Source organism: Balaenoptera musculus, chromosome 3 (genome assembly GCF_009873245.2).
Source record: "Balaenoptera musculus isolate JJ_BM4_2016_0621 chromosome 3, mBalMus1.pri.v3, whole genome shotgun sequence".
In the NCBI taxonomy this organism is placed as follows: domain Eukaryota; kingdom Metazoa; phylum Chordata; class Mammalia; order Artiodactyla; family Balaenopteridae; genus Balaenoptera; species Balaenoptera musculus.
The window spans coordinates 126,276,129-126,296,329 of record NC_045787.1 but is presented as its reverse complement, the minus strand read 5'-3'; the positions used below and the strand labels follow the sequence as shown (position 1 = coordinate 126,296,329).

Here is a 20,201-nt window from a genome sequence, read left to right as displayed (position 1 = left end):
ATGTGCGCTGGGCGGCTGGTGATTTCAGCCAGGACCCTGGGCGCTGGAATCCCCCCACCTTAGGCAAAGGAAGAGATCGAGGTCCTCGGGAGAACCCCACACTGGGGCAGGGTGGGCCAGGCCGGGTTGCCTCTGCCCCTGGGCCAGTTCTCAGTCCAGCCACAGAATCATCAGGCTTCCGGGCGGGCTCTTACCCAGAGCCCCCTCCCTGCCCTGGAATTCACAGCAAGCGACAGCCCGTCTGGGAAGTGACAGGTGGGGAACTGACAAAGAAGGGCCCTGTGCTCTGCCAGGGGGCGGGATGGGCCTCAGTCGAGTCTGCGGGGCTGCCTGCGTCTCCGTCGTGGGGAATTCCCCTCCTGCCTAAAAGTCAGCCTGGCCCAGCTCTCCTTCCTGCAGAAGCGCAGTGAGCCGAGGAGCCTTCTCGGGTGGCAGCCCCGCTGCACAGACCCCGTCCTCCCCTGCCCTTCCCCAGGTGAGTGACCCGGCACGGGGGCCGTGAGCCAGGACAGGGCAAGGGCTCACCGCACAAGACTGCCGGGGCCACCAGACCCTCCTGGCTGAGCCACGAGCCACCTGGCCCCCCTCCGCTTTCCTGCCAGCTGGGATCTGTGTCTGCCCCGGCCCAGCTCCCTCTCCCCCCACGGGCCTGGGCTCTGGGCCTCTACCTCCTTTCCCGGCCTCGCTCTCCTCTTGCGTCTCTCCCTCCATTTCTTATTTCCTCCTCCTGCCCTCCTCTTCTTGCTCTGCCTTCTCAGCCAGTCTTTTTCTCTCTAGTCGCTGCCAGTTTTTCCAAAGGGAAGGAAAAGAAAGGTCTGTTTTTGTCTTATCCTTCTCCCAAGAAAAGGGGGTGGGTAGGTTTGCAAGTGTGAAGGCAGGTGTGTGTGTGTGCATGTGTGAGAACGTGTGTCTACGTTTGTGAGCGTGTGTCACGTCTCCCGAGGTGCCTGTGTGTACGACTGTGTGAGCAAAAGTGCGTGAGCATGTCTGTGTGTGTGTGTGTGTCCGTGGGCGTCTGTGTCTGGGTCATTACATGATTATGCGTCTGTGAGTTTTTGAGGGTAAGTGTTTGGGCATGTGTTGGGCTACTTCAGTGGTCTAAAGCTAGATAGGAAGAGACCAGGTGGGAGTCTGGCCCCGCCTCCCTTGGGAACATGGTGGAAGGCTAGGGCCCTCCTTAACACCGGGGAGAAAGGACATCTGGAGGGCTCTCCCACCTGCTCTTCTCCAGGATCAGCTGGACCTTTATGTGGTTGAGCCTTTAACACAGAGAGAGCCCGAGGCACTAGGAGTGGGTGATGGGCTGGCAGACAGTGGTGATGCGGCCTCATCTTTCATCACAGTCAGTCCAGATTTTCCAAAGCTGGTCAGAGGCCCAGCCCAGGGAAGTCCCTGGCTAGGAGGGGCAAGGAGTGGAGGCCAAGTTGCTGTCACAGTGGCTTCTGGGCTGGAGAAGAATGGAGGGAGAAGTGGGAGGGGCCCTAGAAGAGGGTGCATGGGAGAGGACTTGGGGTGAGGCTGAACAGCACCGTCAGGGCTTCCCAGGATTAGGAAATGCTCTGGTTCCCATGGGTCTGCCTCATTCAGGGGCTGGGCTGAGCCTGGCTGACCTCTTCCCACTTCCAGGAGGATGACAAGGGGCAAACTTGGATCCAAACCCAGATCCACTTGACATTCTGAGCTGGAGACAGGAAGGCCAGAGGGAGAGGAGCTGGCCTGGGGCTCCTAGGAACTGTGGGAGGGGCCTGGCTAGGCCACGTCTGCTACAGGCGGGAATTTCCCCCACTGTCACTTTGCCCTTTCCTCTCCTCCAGCGGTGCCCTAGAAAGCCTAGAGTAAGAGGCAAGCCCAGGGACGCAGCGGAAACAGTTGGGATGAAAAAAGAGGAAAACAGGAAAGACCCTGGAGAAAAAGGAGAAATGCCTTCTAGGCCTGGTGTTTCCGAGAACACTTTGTGAAGTCTAGGGCAAGTTCCTCCACAGCTCTGGGCCCTGAGGTCCTCACTGGAAAGAGTAGATGAATAATCCCTGCCCACCCTATAGGGCTGATCATAAGTATCATTGTTGCCTCTCACTGATGCCAGGTTCTGTGACGTTTCATTCTTTCTACCCTGTGCATTGGGCACTGTTTTAGCCTTCTTGTTATTGATGAGGAATCTGGAGGAGAGTCATCGCGAGGTGTAAGTGGCAGGACTGTGATCTAAGCCAGGGTCTATCAGACTCCAGAGTCCACCTCCTAACCCTTGCATGACATGCCTCTTGGAAGTGGGGCAAACTGTTAATATGAAACGGTTTAATTCACCTTAAAGTGCTGAATGAATGTGAAAAGTTATGGATTTTTTTTAAAAATAAATTTATTTGCATTTATTTATTTATTTTTGGCTACGTTGGGTCTTCGTTGCTGCGCGCGGGCTTTCTCTAGTTGCGGCGAGTGGGGCTACTCCTCGTTGCGGTGTGCGGGCTTCTCATTGTGGTGGCTTCCCTTGTTGCAGAGCATGGGCTCTAGGCATGCAGGCTTCAGTAGTTGTGGCGCGGGCTCAGTAGTTGTGGCTCACGGGCTCTAGAGCGCAGGCTCAGTAATTGTGGCGCACGGGCTTAGTTGCTCCACGGCATGTGGGATCTTCCCGGACCAGGGCCCGAACCCGTATCCCCTGCATTGGCGGGCAGATTCTTAACCTCTGCGCCACCAGGGAAGCCCAAGAGTTATGGATTTCTTAGCGCCATTGTATCCATCCTCTCATGCAGTTATTTGGGATGTAGATAGAACTAAAAATGTTTTCTGGGGCTTAGGGTGGGAAGCAGAGACCATAAACTCTGCTCATTTATTTACTCTTTACCCCCAAATACGATTACCTAATACAATTCCAGCCAACACCATGTGCTTGACATGCATTTCTCATTTATCACTGAAATCTCCCTCTCATATACACACACACACCCAACACCAAAAAGCACCTAGAATCCATCGTAGGATTTTCCATTCCTGAGATTGCCTCTGGCTATGGAGATGTGGGACTGGATCTAAGGAGGGGACCCAGACCCAGGACTGCTCCTTTCTTAGTTCATTAGCTGCTCATCACCCCTAGCGAAGGCCCAGACTCACTAATTCACCTATCAAGAGTGAGGCACATGTTCATTTGTCTTAGAAGCTCTGTTTCCCATGACTGAGGTGTGTGGAAATAGCATTGCTCCGGGAGCAGGAGACTTAAGTGCTATCCCAAAGTTGCTGTAAGACTTGTGACAAGTCCCTGGCCCTCCCTGGCCCTCAGTGGCTTCATCCCTATAAGAAAAAGGCTGGGTTTGATCCTTTCTAAGGACTCTTTAAGGACTGGCATTTTGAGTTCTGTGCCTTGCTAGCTGGCAAGACTCCATAGCATAATGCTCAAGAGCGTGAAGGGTTTAAGAGCCGGGATCTTCATGTTCCAGTGATCTGTTGCTGCTGAAGACCTTGTGGAAGTCACCTAACGCCTCAGAGCCCCAGTTTCATCTGTGAAGTGGGGATGATAATGGTTCTGACCTCAGAGGCTGGTTGGGAGATATGTGAAAGTGCAGACCTAGCACACAGCAAATATGCCATAAATATTACCTTCTAATGTTTTTAATATGCAGCTTTCACTCCTTTTTAGGCCCTTGATTTAGAGCTCAGTCACTTATAAGTTGAGGGTTTTTTGGTATGTTTTTCATATCCCTCAAATGTGGATTTAGGTGTTAACTTTGGAGCAGCCTTGGTGGAGGTGGTGGAAGGGGGCGGGGGAGTGGTAGAAAGGAGACTGGGAAACCGCCTGCCTTAAAACAAAACAAAACGAAACAACGAAACAACGCACAGGCCTTTTGATTCTCCTGCCAGGTGGGGCTTTGCACGGGTGCTTGTCCTCACTCTGGAAGAGCAAGAGGTTCCCAGCTGACTGAGTCACTCAGTTCTCAGTGTCAGGCCCAGCTTCCCAGCTTGGAAATTTCCTTCCAGGGCTGCGGGGAGAAGGGGGTGCCAGGCTAGGGGGCCCATCTCCTACCCTGCCTAGCCCCCAGAGTCTAGGGTCCCAGAGAGTTTGTGGATGGTGGGACGGAGCCTGGGGAGGTTGCATTCCTGGGTTTAACAGTGAAGTTCTACTCAATGCATGCAATCCACATCTACAAACCATATCTTTTCTTGAATGCTTACTGTGTGCCAAGCTTTGGGCTTTACTTGCATTATCTCATTTATCCTCATGATCACCTAAGGGGTAGGTAATCATTATCTCCATTTTTCAGAGAGGAACAGAGACTTAACCCAGGAAGGCAGTGGTTGAGTGGTTAGAACCCCATTAGTTAGGTCCATAGCCTACGTTCATCATGAGTGTTGAGTTTCTGTAAGAAAGTAAGAAAAATCAGGACACTGTAAAGACAACATGATGCAGTGGAAAGAGCACATATGACCGGGAGCCAAGGACCTGGGTTCCAACCCTGGTTTCATCACTCCATGTGCGTGGCCTTAAGTAAGTTATTTACTACGTTGAGGACTCAGTTTACCAATCTGCCAAATAGGGGATTGTGATCAACGGTCCCGTGGCCCCTAACATGGAATGTTTAGAACTCAAACAAACTGAAATGGATGGAAGAGGTGGATGTGGTCATGACTTTGAAGAGATGCATCTTCTCACACATTGCAATTGTTAAGAAAAATTATCCAAAAGGAGGGAATCAGGCAAAAAGATGACTGTGTGACCTTTTTGTGCCATACTAGAGCATTGTCCAACAAGCCCACCTCTAGGAGTCACCTGGCACTTTGGGGAATGAAACCATTTGCCTAATTCTCTAAGGTCAGACATTTACAAAAACAGCTGAAATAGTCTGGAAACAAAATGCAAACAGTTGGAGACTCTTCACTTTTTAAAGTAAATTTCAGTGTTCATGAGAAGGACTTTGGTTGGGATTAGGAAGAGTGCATTCCAGGAAAAGGCAAACTGGGAATTACAGACAAGAGCAGGAAGAAAACCGGACAGGGCAGGGGCGGCGCACAAATGGGTGAGGTGATGCCTGAGAGCTGCGGTATGAACCAGTCCAAGATCGTAATCTCCCGTTGATTGGTGACACTCAGTGGTGCTTTGTTTGGTGTTCGCATCCCTCTCTCCCTCCCCCTGTTCGAAATATGTGTACTTATTTTCATAATTAAAATGAACTAGAATTAATATCATTTTGAGACTTTGATAACCCCTTTGAAGTAACTAAAAGCATCCCAGGATGTCACAAAGCCTGAAAGGAGAGTTCTTGGATTAGGCATATAGTTGGGTAGGTTGTGTGTGTGTGTGTGTGTGTGTGTGTGTGTGTGTGTGTGTGTGTGTGTGTGTGTGTGTTTTCACACAGAGTCACAGTTAATTTACAGAGCTCTCCTGTAAAATGAGGGCCTGTATGAAATAATTCCCCAAATCCTTTCTGAGGATGAGGGCCTGTCAATGACTAAGTTTTCAATAGTTCCGGTGAAACGAATCTTTTGGAATAAGTTTTTCATAAAGCTATATTAACCCAATTTAAAGAGCTGTCCTATATTCCAAGGTTAGGACTTTCCACTTTTTGAAATTAAAATTTACCCTCTTTTAAATAAAATGGTGGGCTTAAAAAAACAAGTGTTCCCAACCTGAAACCAAGTTACTGCTCCTTCCTGGTCTGGGAAATCTCACAGCCTGTTTGCATGATCTGGCCCACATATAGGTAGACAGTGTAGAAAGTGGGCTACGGATTTGCTCACTTGGGTTTCAGTCTTGGTTCAGCCACTTACTGAGGTCATCTAACCTCCATGCGCCTTGTACATTAATTTATTTATGGTAAAAAAAAAAGGGGGGGGGATAAAAACCATCTCACTAGGGTGACTGACCGAATTGAATAAATAAAGCATGCAAAGTGCTTACCAAGTTTGGGGCAGTAAGTATGCAAAAAATGTCAGCTGTGACAATAAGATTCTTTAAAGGTACTTTCACCTCTGAATTTCTGTGAGCTCTGTAAGAAGTCCGGGGGAGCCCTGGACCGAACTCTAGCTCTGGCTCAGCTACAAATGCTTACATGCCTTTTGGCAAGTCCCCTCCCCGCGCTCCGGCCCCTGTGCCCCTCGGCGCAAGGAAAGGGTGGGTGGTCTCTTCGGCTCGTCTCTACTCTGAAATTCCGGCTTTCAGGGTGGCCCCAGCCTCATTCCGGCGCCCGGAGTTTCCGCAGCAGGGAGGGCCCCGAGGGACTGCCCAAACCTGCAAAGGCTGCAGCCCGAGGCAAAGGCTACCCAGGGACCGGCCTGCTCCGGCGGCGGCTGTTTACCTCTCTGCGTCCCACCCCGTTGGCTGCGGACCCGCCCAGATGGCGCAGCGTGATTGGGCGAGCGGCCTGTCAATCGCTGGGGACTTTCCCAGGGGGTGGGGCGGCCCGGCCCCCAGCACTTCCTAGTCCCCGGCCCTGTCTCCTTGCCCCGACCCGGGATCCTGTGCAGTGCTGCGGGGCCAGAGTCTGGCCCAGGCCTCTACCGCGTCCCTGGACTCGGGCTGGACGCGCAGAGCGGGGCGCGGTCTCCCAGGGTCCCCACCCTCAGGTAAGCCGGCCGGGCAGAGCGGGTATGGAAAGGAAGGGAGTCTGGGGCTGGGCCGGTCCCAGCCTCGGTAGTCCACCGGGCGTGGCTGGGGGGAGGTCAGGCCCGGACTGGTGGCCTGGGCTTCTTGGCTCCTGGGCTCCGGCGCCCGAGGTCCCCGGGCGCAGGGCACCTCCAGGGGCGGCCGGGTCCGGCCGAGTGGGGAATCCCTGACCTGCGCGGAGGGTGGTGGGCGCGCGTGCGCACTGAGTGGGCAAGCGTGTCTGGGTACTGCAGGCGGGCTGTGTGCTGGGTGTGCGGACCCGCGGGTTGGAGGGTGTGTGTGCGGGCGTGGGTCTGTTTATAGTGTGGGAGACCAGTTTTGGAAGCCGTGTGCACACGTATTGAAGAGGAAAATAACTCTTATTGGGCGCTTTCCAAGTGCTGAACTAAGCTCTTTACATGTATTAAACTCGTTTAATTGTCACTTCCATCCTCAAAACGAGTATGATTATTATTATCCACATTTTACCGGTTAGGAAACCGAGGCCCTTGGAGATTGGGGTCATACAGTTAGAGAGTTGCAAAGTCAGGATTTGAACTATGGCGTTTGACTCCAGACTCTGTGCTATACTGTTTCTGTTGAACATATTTTGCCCACTGTCGGAGACAACATTTGGGTGCATTTGCAGGGTAGCTGTAGTGAATTTTGGGGAGCGGTTTGGGGTGTGGAGTTTCTACATATGCGTGAGTTTTCCGCTGTAGAACATTTGTCTGCAAGAGTGTGTGAAGCTGTGTGTACATGAAGGTGATTGTATTATATATTCATTAATTGTATGGGAATTTTGTGGGTGGGAATTTTGTGCAACTGAGTGAGACTTCGTGTTTTGGTTGGAGGGGGGGACTTTTGTGGATGATGCAGAAGAATCAGCAACGTTTATCCCCACCCCCTTGCAGAATGACAGTGCAGAGAAATCTGTGGATTCCTAATGCATCATTTTTATTTCACAGCATTGTCAAAATAGAGTTTAATCAGCTCTTACTCATTTTCCAGACAATGCGGTAGGGTAGAGGGGAATTCAGCACCTGATGAAAGATTCGGAAAGAGGACTCTCAATTTTTTTTTCATTCCTGACAATGGACATTGCATTAGGAGGCTGGAATATTTATTAGCACAAACTCATAGCAATCCTATGATGTATTAATATCACTATTTTACAGCAGAGAGAACTGAGGCAGTGAAAAACCAATAATGGTAATAATAACAGCTTCCATTTATCAGCACTTTCTGTGTGCCAGGCACAGTGCTTTATGTTTAGTATCTCATTTACTCTTTTCAGCAACCCTAAGAGAGAGTCACTAGTAGTAGCCTCAATTTTGAGGTGAGGAAACTGAACCCCCAAAAGGTTAAGACTTGCCCAAGACTAGTAAGCCTTGAACCCTGGGCCTTGTCTCCTTTCCACTATCCTGGCTGTGTCCTGGAAAGATAATGTGATCAGGGCCTGGCACTTCACTGAAGCACTTGATCATGTCCTTCTGGAGGCTGCAGCCGTGAGTGTCTTGTGTTCTACATACTTATGTGACCCTGTTTTCTCCCACCCATGTGTGTCCGTGGGTATGGCATGGCACTCATGCTGAGGGTTGCTGCCTGCCCCTATTCCCACCCCAGGGCCTTTGGGGCCCCAGGAAGCCGTGGGGTCTGACTCATACGCTAACCCCCAGTGCTGCCTGTGCCTTGGGCCCCGGATGTTCTGGGTTGGGTTGGCCGACCTGATTTGAACACCTCAGAATTGTAGGAGGTCGGTTGTCTGCCCCCCTCTCTGGGTACTACTGGGTAATATTTTATTCTTGCACTCACTGTGATTTAACCACAGCAACCTGCTTTTTTTCCCCTTGGACAGGCCAAGTTTATTCTTGCCTGAGGCCTTTGTATGTACTGTTCCTTCTGCCTGGAACACCTCTCCCCAGCTCTTTTCATGGCTGGTTCTTCCTTATCTGTCAAGTCTCAGCTCAAATGTCACCTCCTCAGAGGGGCCTTCCCTGACCTTTCTATGCAAAGTAACCCCTTTTTTCACTTTCTGTCATATTACTATTATATGTATTTTTTAATACATTCATCATGCCCTGAAATGATCTTGCTTATTTGCAATTGAGAAAGTATGTGTGTAGATACTGTATGTGTCAGGCATACAGTAATTTTTACTGCTTGCTTGTTTGTTGTCTTCCTCTTTTCCTAGAATAGAAGGGAGAGAGCAGGGATCTCTTTAGTCTTCACGTGTGCATTCCTGATACTAGATAAAGAGTGTCTGGGGTAAGGCTTTGCTGGGTTTGTTCAGCAGATGAGTAGAACAGAAGCAACTAGAATAATGGTGCATTTCACAGATGAGAAAACTGAGTCCTAGAGATGGGAAGGCTCTTGTCCCAGAGAGGTAGTGGCAGAGTCAGGGTGAGAGCCAGAACTTGCTTCCCAAGGCATTTTTCTTTTCTTCTGATAGTCAGCAAACACTTCCTGACAGCCCTCCGGCCTGGTGTTGTGTGGAGTGGCATGGTACTCAGGTGAATAAGATACTGGCTCTGCCCTCCAGGAACTCATTGTGGACTGGGCAGAAATGTGCCATGAGCGCTAGCTGGAAGGCATAGTGTGCCAGCAAGTGCCCGGTAGTAAGTCTGACTGGGGTGTGGAGCAATTTGGGGGTGCCAGATGGTCAGGGGGCTTCTGGAAGGAGGTGACTTCAAGGCCGGGCCCAGGCAAGATGCTGAGGTGCAGAGGGGGGCCTGGGCCCCTTCTGCAACTTAGGGTAAGAGGATTTGGGCTAAGGCTCTGCTGCACTGGGGGAGCTGACCAGCTGGGCTAGGAAAAACCCTATGGTCTTGACTACCAGGCAGAGAAGTGTCAGTTTTTCCCCGTCAGCAGCACTGGGAAGTGATCAGAGCATTGGCAAACCCAAGCGTGCATGAGAATCCCCTGGGTGGCTTGTTAAACAGATTGCAGGGCCGCGCCCCCAAGCGTGTCTGATCCAGCTGGTGGCAGCGGTGCTGACGCTGCCGGCCCAGCTGCTCTCTGAGAACCTGTGGTGTAGTGTGCCTGATTTAGGGTTCAGCACACCTGGGTGGGTGCTGCGTCTGCTTCCTCTTCTATAGGATTACGTGACATAAGTGCTACTTCCAGGGTGGTGTGAATTAATGAGACAGTGTGTGTCAAGCGCTCAGCACAGGGCTGGCGTGGGGTAAGTGATCCATCGCTGCTGGCTGCCGAACATCGTTAAATCTTATTAATGATGCTGATCGTGAGGCTGTTGAAGGGATTTCAGTGGGAGATGATGCAGATGGTCTGATTTTTCATGCTTCGGGATAACTTGCCTTGAATCCTCTGCCACCTCTGGACCATGCTGTGTCCTCTCTGGATGGGTCATCCTTTGTTTTGTCTCAGACGTCTTTCCATCCCTGTTTGGAATAGTGGCAGTAGGCGTGTGGGAGGGCCGCAGAGGACATCCGGCCCGAATTTCCTCAGCAGCACCCAGCACCCCAGCAGGCGATCAGCCAGCCTCCGCTTGACCACCCCCAGGGCAGCGTCAGGAGTGAACTGCCTCGTAGGCGGCCCCTTCCAGTGTCGTTACGGGCGGCTCCCCGTTGTGGGCCCACCTCCTTTCTCATCCCTCTTTTTTCCCTCACTGCTCACCTGACCACTTGGAGGGAGGGAAGCGGGACGAGAGAGGGGGAGGGCAGTAGGAGGTGTGGTGAAAAGAGCACGCACCTGGCCACCAGAAGACTGGGTTTGCTTCCCCTCTGTGTCACCGCTGTCCCTGCAGCCTTGAGCAGGTCCTCCTCCCTTTGCTGGCTTTGGTGTCCCAGCTGCAAAATGAAGGGATTGCAGTGGCAGGCGTCTCAGGGCGTTCTCTTCCAGAAAACTGTAGCCCAGTGACTGGGCCGCCCTCCCTGGCTCCAGTAGTTGCCAAGTTCTTCCCACTGGGCCAGGCCTTTCTGTGCCCACCCTCCCGGCTTCTTGCTGCTGCCCCCGACCCCCGCCTGCCCCTCCTCTTCCTGTTCCTCTTTGGAGAGTGTCTGGAGCCCCCTGGAGAGTGCCCAGAAGGAAGGCACAGGGAAGCAGGGAGAAGCGCCCCTCGTCCTGTGGGAAGCAAGGCTCCCTGGGCCGCAGAGACAGACCTGGGCGGCCGCCACGGCCTGGCCTGGCCGCTTGCAGGAGGAAGTCCTTGATGTTTTTCCCCGTGACCGGCCCCGGACAGTCGCTCTTCCGATAGGAACGGATGACTGGGCTGAGGAGCTCTGGGCTGAGGGGCGGCTGGCTCTTTGTCTGGGGGCTGTCCCCGGGCGGGGCTGAGCTCTCGTCTCCCCAAGGAGCCCACCCCGAGGCTGTTGCCTGTGTCCTTGAGCACCTGTGGGGTGGAGAGACCCGGTGGCCCAGGCAGATGTGTGAGTGTGTGTGTGTGTGTGTCGGGGGGGAGGGGGCTGGGGGCTGGGGTGTCGTGTCACCAGGGAGTCATCTACTCAGAGACCAGAGCTGGTGCTTTTAGGGCAGGCGTGGGGGTGTCCCATGAGTCAGGGGCCCTTGGTTTGGTCTCCACCCGCAGTGGAGGACGCCTGTACCGCTCTCACGCTCTCAGCTGGCCAGCACACCCTGGTCCTGTGCCTTCCTCACGGCCAGCTTCATCTCAGTGGTCTGAGGGACCCCAGTTCCTGCCACACCCCCACTGCTGCCTCTGAGGTGCTGCCACCTCCCACCCCCAACCTCTGGGAAGAGGAATGGGGGTCTGAGGACGGCAGCCCTGACTTCTAGAAAACACGAAGGAATCTTTCAGACACAGAGGGTAACACGCAGACACTTGGGCATCCACCCATCCAGCTTAAGAAGGAACGTATTTTCTGTTCACGTGAAATTTCTCCCCGATCACCTCCTTCCCCACCCCTCCAGAAGCAAACAGGTGTTCTGAATTTAGAGCTTATTCTCTTGTATTTCTCTACAGTTTTATTATTATAAACGTATACATCTGTAAACGATATTTAGTATTGTTTTGTTTGTTTTCAAATGTTATTTAGATGCCATCATACTGCCTGTGTTCTTCTGCAACTTGCTTGTTTCGCTTAGTGTTATATCTCTGAGATTCATCCCTGTTTGTGTCTCTAGCTCTGGCCTATTTGCTTGGACAGCTGTATAGTATTAGCATTCCCTGGTGTGAAATGGCTTCGATGTCTTTATTCATTTTCTTCTTCATTAGGTTGTTTCCAGCCTTTGCTATTAAAATAGGACATCTCCGGCTTTTATCTGGGTGGTCTTGCCCCCAGAAGCTCTCTTCCTAACCACTGTGGCTCCTGTTGGGATAGTCTACAGGCTGTTCTCTGGTTCCCAGTGGGTCCTCACAGCATTTCCACAGGGAGAAGAAACCAGGAAAGTGAGGACTGCTCAGGCTCACTTGGTGAGGGAGCAGAACCAGGAGTTGAACCCATTAAACCCTCTTTTCACCATATTTGGTACGAGGGGAATTCTCAAAAGTTGTCATCTTCCCCCTTGGAGGAGGGAGTTACGGGGCTGGAGAAAGCCTTTGTTGGATAAACCAGCTTTGGGCATTTTGGGGTCAGGTAGACAGGAGGACAGTCGAGTCTCCCTTCCCTTTTATCCCAAGGTTGGGCCTAGTGCCCTTTGTCCCTGTGGCTGATAGTGGATGTGCTCCTCCTAGGTTAAGAGAGTCACAGCTGCTGGGAGGGAAGCTGGGCTTCTAGGCGCGGAGTATTTGCACCTGTGGATCCCAGGAGCTGTGAGGAGGCGAAAGAAAGCGGGCTGGGGTTGCTTGGGCTGCCTTGTCAGCCCTTCTTAGGGGGCTGTTGGCAGTGGGGAGTACAGGCTGGGGACTGATGATCAGGTGGGGCTGTTCTCCTTTGTCCCTTGGGAACCTTGCCACCTTGAGCCCAGCTCTGCACCTGTCTTGACTCGGCTTCCCCTCCAGCAAAACAGGTATAAGGCCCCGTGTGAGGGCCCACAGGCAATGGGTGGGAAGCTTCGCCCTTGTTTCCAGCACCAAAGTCTGGTGCTTTTCTTCCCGCCTTTGTCACCTCAAGCCCAGCCCTGACCTTCCTGAAGCCAGATCCCTTCTGGCGGGTTCCAGGTGGAAACTCTCCTTTACAGTTGCCAGGTCTCCATCTACTGAATTCCTTGACGAGAAAACTTGTCCCTGGACTTTTCCTCCTTATTTATGATTCTGTCCCTATAGCCTGTCTGTCCACGTGAAGCAGATTCATAATAAGGAGGCTCCCATCCCTGCCTGCAGCCCTCCAGCCTCATTTGGTGCCAGAACAATAGCCCTTTCCTATTGTTCTGGCTCTGTCAAGCCACTTAAATTAAAAACAAACAAAAACTTAAACTCTCCCTTTAAAAGTGTTACAAAATAACATGTATTCATTAGAGAAAACACTCCAAAAACTCAAGCAATACTAAAGGTATAAAGTAAAAAATGAAAGTTGTGTTCTTTTCTCCTTCTCTCCTGCTTGTATTTTAATATTAATTTTAAAAATAGAACAGGACTAGATTCCGTTGTAAAGAGTTAAAAAACTGTAGGTAAAATAAAAGTTTCTTTTGATTCCAGTCCCCTAGCCCAAGTCCTTCTCTAGATGTGTCTACTAGCAGCAGTTTGGTGTGGCTCTTTCCAGACCTTTTTCTATGCATATTTAAGATTTCATACCTATACGTATATATACACACACACACACATATATACACACGTAGTTGTGTGTTGTTTAAAAAATAGTATCCTATTATACATATAAATCTATACTTTGGTTTTTTCCTTAACAATTTTTTTTTATATAAATTTATTTATTTATTTATTTTTTTTGGCTGCTTTGGGTCTTTGTTGCTGCGCATGGGCTTTCTCTGGTTGTGGCGAGCGGGGGCTACTCTTCATTGTGGTGTGCGGGCTTCTCATTGCAGTGGCTTCTCTTGTCGCGGAGCATGGGCTCTAGGCACACGGGGTTCAGTAGTTGTGGCGCACGGGCTCAGTTGCTCCGCGGCATGTGGGCTCTTCCCGAACCAGGGCTCGAACCCATGTCCCCTGCATTGGCAGGCAGATTCTTAACCACTGTGCCACCAGGGAAGTCCCCATAACAATATTTTATGGGCACCTTTCTGTCATTGCAAAGCAGTCTGCCCCATTCTTTTTGATGGCTGTATAGTAGTCCATTGAATGAACGCACCATAGTTTATTAAACTAGTCCCCACTTGATGAACATTCAGGACATTTTTGCTGTTACAAAGTGTGTGGCAGTGCACATCTTTGTCCAGTCTCTGTGTACAGTGATACAGAGATTCCTAGCTTACTTAAATAGGTGATTACCCCAATCAGTTACCTCTGACTCTTTAGATAGTTGAAACCTCCTCAAGCATACTTTTCTACAAGAGAACTTTCTTCTCAGCCAATCAGGCATACAAGCGTGATTGTTGATGTCATTGAGAAAGGACATTCTTTAGTGTGGGCAGCCAGCTATAAGAAAACCAAATGTCCACAAGGCGGTGAAACTTCCTCTCTTTGGTCAGGCAAACCACACCTGGAGTGTTGTGTCCAGTTTCAAAGCCAGCTGCAGATAGGGTGGGGGTGGAGGGTTGAAGGGGTGGATGGGGAGGGGTCTGGAAGCCAGTCCCTACAAAGGGCGATGCAGGGAACAAGGGCTAATCTGCTTTGAGAGAATGCTGCAGGTTCCAAATCTCCTCAGGGCTGAGATGGAGAAGAGGGTCATCTTGTTCCTTATTCTAGGGGACCCCAGGAAGCAGAGCAAGGGTCAGTGGAAGCAGAACTGGGAATAGCCTAACTACAGCCAATGCTGGCTGCTCAGGGGAGGCTCCTTGAGGAGGAAGTTGGTCTGGGTCACTAAAGATGGTCAACCAGAGTCCCCTGGCTCCCCTGGGGACCAGATAAGCACAGGACCGAATTTCCCCTGAGCTTCCTTTCATCCTGAGAGTCTAAGCCTTGTTGACTGCTGGCAATCAAGAGCAGACTGGTACCTGATGCAAAGTTAGCTACACATAGAGGTAGGGACCTAGAACCTGGGGCATGTTCCAGATAGTGGGACAACAGGCAGGACTGGTGTCCTCCCCCTGAGGCACAGAGCCCTGTGCCTCTCAGTCAGTGCAGGCCAGTGGAAAGGGCACCGATGTTGGAGTCTGATAGATCAAGGCTGGATTCTTTGTTCTGCCACTAACCGGCTGTGTGTCCTTAGGCAAGGGACTTAACCTCTCTGAGTCTGCTTCCTCATCTGAAAAATAGAGATTATGCCATCTAGCCGAGAGGATTGGCTTCCTTGCTGGAAAACAGGGATAAGAATTTTTATCTCTGTGTGGTGAGAAGAAAATGAGGTAATAATGTTGGTAATGATGCCAGCCTAGTGCCTGGCATATGGTAGCACACAACTGTCAGGCCCTCTCCCAGCTTTAGTTAGATGCTCTTTGGTCGACTTATGCAGCGTTTCCAGCCAGCTGATGGCCCTGGTCCTCCCCACTGTCCCTAGGCTGATAGTGTAGAGCCTGGGTCTTGGAGGCTAAGTGGGGGCAGTGGGACTCCCTCTGTGGGTGAGTCAGTGGAGGGGAGGGGGGAAAGAAGGACACAGACGTGTGCCGTGTTTGAAGGACACAGTTCTCAGGCTGAGCTGAAGAGCCTGGGTGCTGGCCAGAGAGGAGGGCAGGACCTGGGGAAGGGCTGCAGACATCATCCAGGGGTTTCTCACTGCTCTTGGGGAGGCGACAGCACCCCTGATAGCACTGCAGGAGGATCGATGAGGCAGGGAAATCTGCTTGGGCATGGGGAGGGGTTGGAGCTGGGGAGAGCAGGCTTTTCAAAGTCAGAAGGTTTTAGAAAGGGATGACAATAAATTGCAAGTTCTGGAATGTTAGAACTAGAAGAGGCCTTAAAGTTTGTCCAGTCTTCCCCCTTATGTCGTATTATTGCTATTGTTGCTAACCTCTCCTTTTAGAACACTGAGGCTGCATGATGGAAGATATTTGCCTTGGTGTACCTTGACTGGATCCTATGATTCCTGAGCCCCACCTGTTCCTGATATTACGCCCCATGCCTGCAGCCTCTTTATTACTGAATTGGTTGGAAAGACTGATTAAATCTTTGGCTCCTCACTGGTGGGGATGCTAGGGCGGGCTCCCTGGGTACAAACCATCTAAAGTAGGTGCTGTCTCTTTGCTGACAGTCATCAAGAGGGCACCGCCTGCTCTTTGATGGTTGGACCTGGAGCCCCAGTTTCCCTGATTGTGAAATGGGTGAGGAGGACTGGTGGTCATCACGAAGTGCAGATGTGGACAGAGTTTTGCTTTAGTTTGCAAGGTGCTTTCATGGTGCCTCACTTCCCGTTAGCCCTTGGGGGACTTGCAAGATATTCCCATTTGCAATTGAGGAAAATGAGACTCAGATGATTCCTAATCTTTCATGAGCATGGCCTTGGTCGATGGGCTTCTTGTAGCTTCAGCTTCACCAGCTATGGTGTTGTCCCAGTGTCCCTGCTTAACGGTTATTTGCAGTTCACAGAAATTAAGTGGATGCCACAACCAATCAGCTGGGCACAGTTATGGGGCTGCCTCAACCTTTTAGTAAGAACCTACTGAGTGCCAGGTACTTAGTGAGGTACTATTATTATTATTGTTTAGGAAATTTTATTACGAATTGAATACATTTCTTTGTTAACTGAACAATTGGGAAGTAGAAAGTGAGAACTCCCTTCCAATGATACATGTATGATTTCATTTAACTTCCTTAATCTGACGTGCAGTGGATTCTGTTATTATTCCTATTTTGCAGATGAGGCAGCTGAGGCTCAGAAAAGGTGAGGGGCTGGTCCAGTATCACACAGCCTGCAGGGGTGGGCAGAGCTGGACCAGGGGGAGGCAGGCGCAGGTGAGGCCCCAGGTACAGCGTGTAAGGAGGGCTCCCGCTCAGGGTCGCTTGCGTGCACTTGGGCGCCCCCTTCTGTTTTGCACCCTGCATGCCTCACCTGCTTACCCCCAGATCCCGCCCTACTGGGGCCCTTTCTTCCTGACTCCAAGGCTGTTTTATCTCCAGTGTGCTGGGTCCCCTCTCTTTCCTTGCCTTGTGGCTGGCTCCCAAGCCAAGGCTTGGGTCTCCATGGATCCTTAGGCCAGTTTTAAGTCATCACCCAGTTTCTCTCTGGTCCAGGCTCCTCCCTGTGCCTGTGAGGGAACTGAGGTACAGAGAGTGGACAGCTTGCCCATGGCCATCCGAGCAGGCAACAGAGTAGACATCAGGACCTCTGATTTCCTGTCCTGTGCCTTCCTCCTGAAGACCCCTTCCCTTCACCACGCTGTCACCCCCACCCACCAGCATCCCTGCCAGCCCCTGCCGTTGCCTGGGGAGGAGGCTGCTGGCCACCGTGACCTCCCAACTCCCAGTACCAGAGATCTACTCAGGAGTTTTCCTCTGGTCCAGGGAGAACTTCACTTCCCCCAGAGCTGCAGGGTCTAGCTGACCTCAGGATGCAGCCAGTGCCCAGTGGCATTAGATCAGACTAAGTTCCCAAGTGGTCCTCAGTTTCCTCATCTGTCGAACAGACATCAGCCATGCCTTCTTTCCAAGGCTGTTGTGACAGAAAATCAATGCTTGGGAAACTCTAGGTATTTTGCAAATGTTACTGGCTATGCAAATTCATATCATTCATTCATACCTAGGAGCCCCTACTTCTGGCACCAGCACATGGCTGATCACAGGGCAGCTTCTGATGGGCTGAAGCATTTCAGTGCAGAAGCTGGAATGTAAATTTAATTCTGAATCTAGCCTTTTTCAACCGTCATCGTCCTCTTGGGTGGAGGTTGCGATTTGGGCCCACGTTCCCACCCCCCCATCCCCTTAGCTGCTCACCTGTCGTCCTGTCATGCTGGCTCCTCCTCCTCCTCTTTTGGGCTGGTGGCTCCTTCGGTTTCAACAGGATCACCTCCGTCTTTTCACTCTGTGGTCGTGGCCTGGCCTGCCATCTCTCTGGGCCCTTTTTTGCCCCTAAATTGGGACTTTCTGGTTCCAGTGGGCACCCCCAGGCCTCTCAGGGTGGGCTGTGGGATCCCACCCCCCTGCCCTGAGCCAAGATCTTGTCTTGGAAGAAGGTCTGAGCTGGCTGCCTCTTCCCCACCGACGGTTTCTGTTTTTGGAAGGCAGGTTGGTGTCCACTGCTGGTGGGTCACCTGATCTGTAGCTTTAAATTTAAAGGAACCAGGCCCAGGTGGGTATGGAGTCTAGGCCAGACTTGGCAAGAATGTGGATGGGGCCTCTGCTTTGCAGTGGGATTGCAGCACAGGAGCAGAAATGGAGGGTGGGGGCAGTGGCAGACTGGAGAGAGAGCAGGCACCTTCCAGCTCCATCCGGACGTTTTGTGTGACCTTGGTCTTCCTGCTCTGGGGCCTGACTGCTGCCCTCACACCATGAGGGAGGGTCAGATGAGCTCATGCCCCGGGACGCCTAGGCGCTGAGCTCCCGTACTACCCCACGCAAGGCGTGTGGGTGGTCAGCGCCTCCTTCCCCTGTCCACACCCACTCCTGCGGTCTGTGACGGAGGGGAAATGTGCTGTCAGCCGGGGAGGCAGGACAGTGATGAAGCCTCGCATTCCGAGAGCCCTGGGGCGCCTGGTAACGGGCTTGGCCTTGTTGCCCTTGGAGATTCCTGTCCAGCTCTGTCATCCTGGGAATGAGTCCCCTCTCCAGGAAAGGCCTAAAAACCACACAGACCAGGAGGAGAGTTCCCATCTGCCCGGCGGTCATCCTGGAACTGCCGCTGACCATCTGGGCATGAGGTCAGCAGAACGTGGAAATTCCCCATTCCTCTCTTTGTGTTTCTTTTCTCCAGAAGTCCAGACCCTCCCTCGGGCAGCTCCTCTGATCTCCAGAGAGGACTTTCTCACAGTAGACTGTTTGGTCTGGGCTCCCTCTGCCTGTAGCCTGTTTCTCCCCCTGCCCCCAAGCTGCCCAGGCTGGAGTCAGGAGGATAGCCCTGCCTGCCCCTCCGCTGCTTCCCGTGAGTCCGCTTCCCTGTTGGCTCCCCAGTGCTGAGGGAGAGCATGCGTGGTTTGGAGGATGTGGAGGCGGGGTTTCAGTTCCTGTATCCTGCATCCTGCTCTGTCGCTTGGCCTTACATCTGGGCATCTCTGAGAGATTTTGGCTGTGCCAGCCTCCATTCTAGAAGTATATGGCTGTCCAGGTGCCTCTGGTCCGTGGATCACGGTTAGGCTGTCAGGATGTTTGCACATGGCCTGTCAGGAGACAGGCGTAGGGTCAAGGGCTCCTCTGGCTCTTTCTGTCTCTCTGTTCTGATTAGAGATTTATTGGGGCTCTATTCTGGACCACTCTGAAGATACCCTGGTAGGCCAGGTGATCTCGGCCCCTGCTCTGACGGAGCTTCTAATCTATTGGGCAAGCCAGATGTGGAGTAAAAACATTCCCAAATCATCACATAATGTCAGCTGTGAGTTCCATGTAGGGTGAGTGTGGAGTGGTGAGCAGGAACCCAGACACCTGCTGTCACTTATCACCAAAGGTGGCTACGGCCCCTCCGGCTCTTGGTCTCCCCATTTGTGAACTCCATTCAGCTCTTAATCACGGCTCACCTCCCAAGTGCCAGGCCTGTGCTGGCAACAGAGATGAGGAGAGCATGCTCCTGCCCCCAGGAGGTTCTCAGTCAGATGCACATAGGCTTACCCCAGTCATATATATTCCATACTGGGCATAAGGGCTTGCTGGAGAGGCACACAGGAGGAAGGGGAGCATAGAGGAAGGACGCCCCCAACGTCTACCAACGTTTCAAGCTCCTTGCTATATGCCAGTCATTGTGCCAAGTGCCTTACCCACACTGTCTTTTAATTCAGTGACCACTTCAAAGCTTTATTGCTCTGCTGTGTAACATTGACCTTTCAAGTTAAAAATAAGTCCCCCCTAAGCTGACTGGTGACTTCTGTGTTGGATGTGTGGGCAGCTGTCCTTTGCCTCTGTGGGGCTCAGCAGGGCGTGGGTGCCTCTCAAGTGTGTGATTCTCTTTTTCGTTAGTCTTTGGCGGAAAGGTCCCACTCGCCAGAACTTTGTTTTTCCTCCCGGCTCATGGCATCGCATGGTAATGTGGACCCTCTGGGCAAAATCCTTGTTTATCTCTTGTGCTGCAAGGCAGGGGAAACAGCCCAGAGGGTACCCGATTTATAGCCCCATGTTACCCTACAAACAGGCCTGAACTTGCATTTTGCCAGTCTGGCCTGAGTGTTGGCAGCTGTGTGAGGATAGCAGGTGATTAGCTCGGCTTTCTTAGGTGGAACTGGATTTTCATCTTGGCCCTTACTTGCTGGCTGTGTAATCCTGGCTGAGTTACTTAACCTCACCAAGCCTCCATTATAAAGTGAGGATAACTTACTATGTATTTTAGGGTTGTTGTGCAGTTTGAGATAATGCATCTGAAGGGCTTAATGCAGTGCCTGGCAAGTAGGTTAATGAATGGTGGCTGTTATTATTAGTCCCTTTTTACTCTTTTCTTGCAGTGAGCACTTGTGGGTGCTCAAAGGGCCTTTGAGGACTCGTGACTGAAATCGTTTTGGCCCTGGGGGTGGTGATCTTGGGAGGGAGGTTTCGGGGCCCCAAGTCCTTCTGAAGTCCCCGGTGGAGGCCTGTGGAGCTCTTTCGTGGTTAGTA

At 51.8% G+C, this 20,201-nt stretch overlaps 1 protein-coding gene and 1 long non-coding RNA gene across 11 annotated transcripts in view; one reads left to right on the top strand and one right to left on the bottom strand.

Moving 5' to 3' along the window:
- Nucleotides 1-116: 116 nt before the first annotated feature.
- TNIP1 (TNFAIP3 interacting protein 1) overlaps nucleotides 117-20,201 on the top strand; it is a 52,120-nt gene continuing 32,035 nt past the window's right edge. For 6 of the 10 annotated variants that reach the window (XM_036849196.1, XM_036849194.1, XM_036849195.1 and 3 more), the window contains exon 1: nucleotides 6,388-6,546. The gene's annotated coding sequence lies outside the window, so the exon portion shown is untranslated. Of the gene's footprint in view, nucleotides 476-6,387; nucleotides 6,547-20,201 lie in introns of those variants that run through there. The other 4 variants (XM_036849197.1, XM_036849190.1, XM_036849199.1 and 1 more) reach the window with 4 other exon arrangements.
- LOC118893532 lies at nucleotides 7,473-18,072 on the bottom strand. Its single transcript, XR_005019482.1, has 3 exons — nucleotides 17,403-18,072; nucleotides 10,277-10,374; nucleotides 7,473-9,966 (listed from the first exon to the last, which is right to left on the bottom strand). It is a non-coding gene; the product is annotated as an uncharacterized LOC118893532 (long non-coding RNA).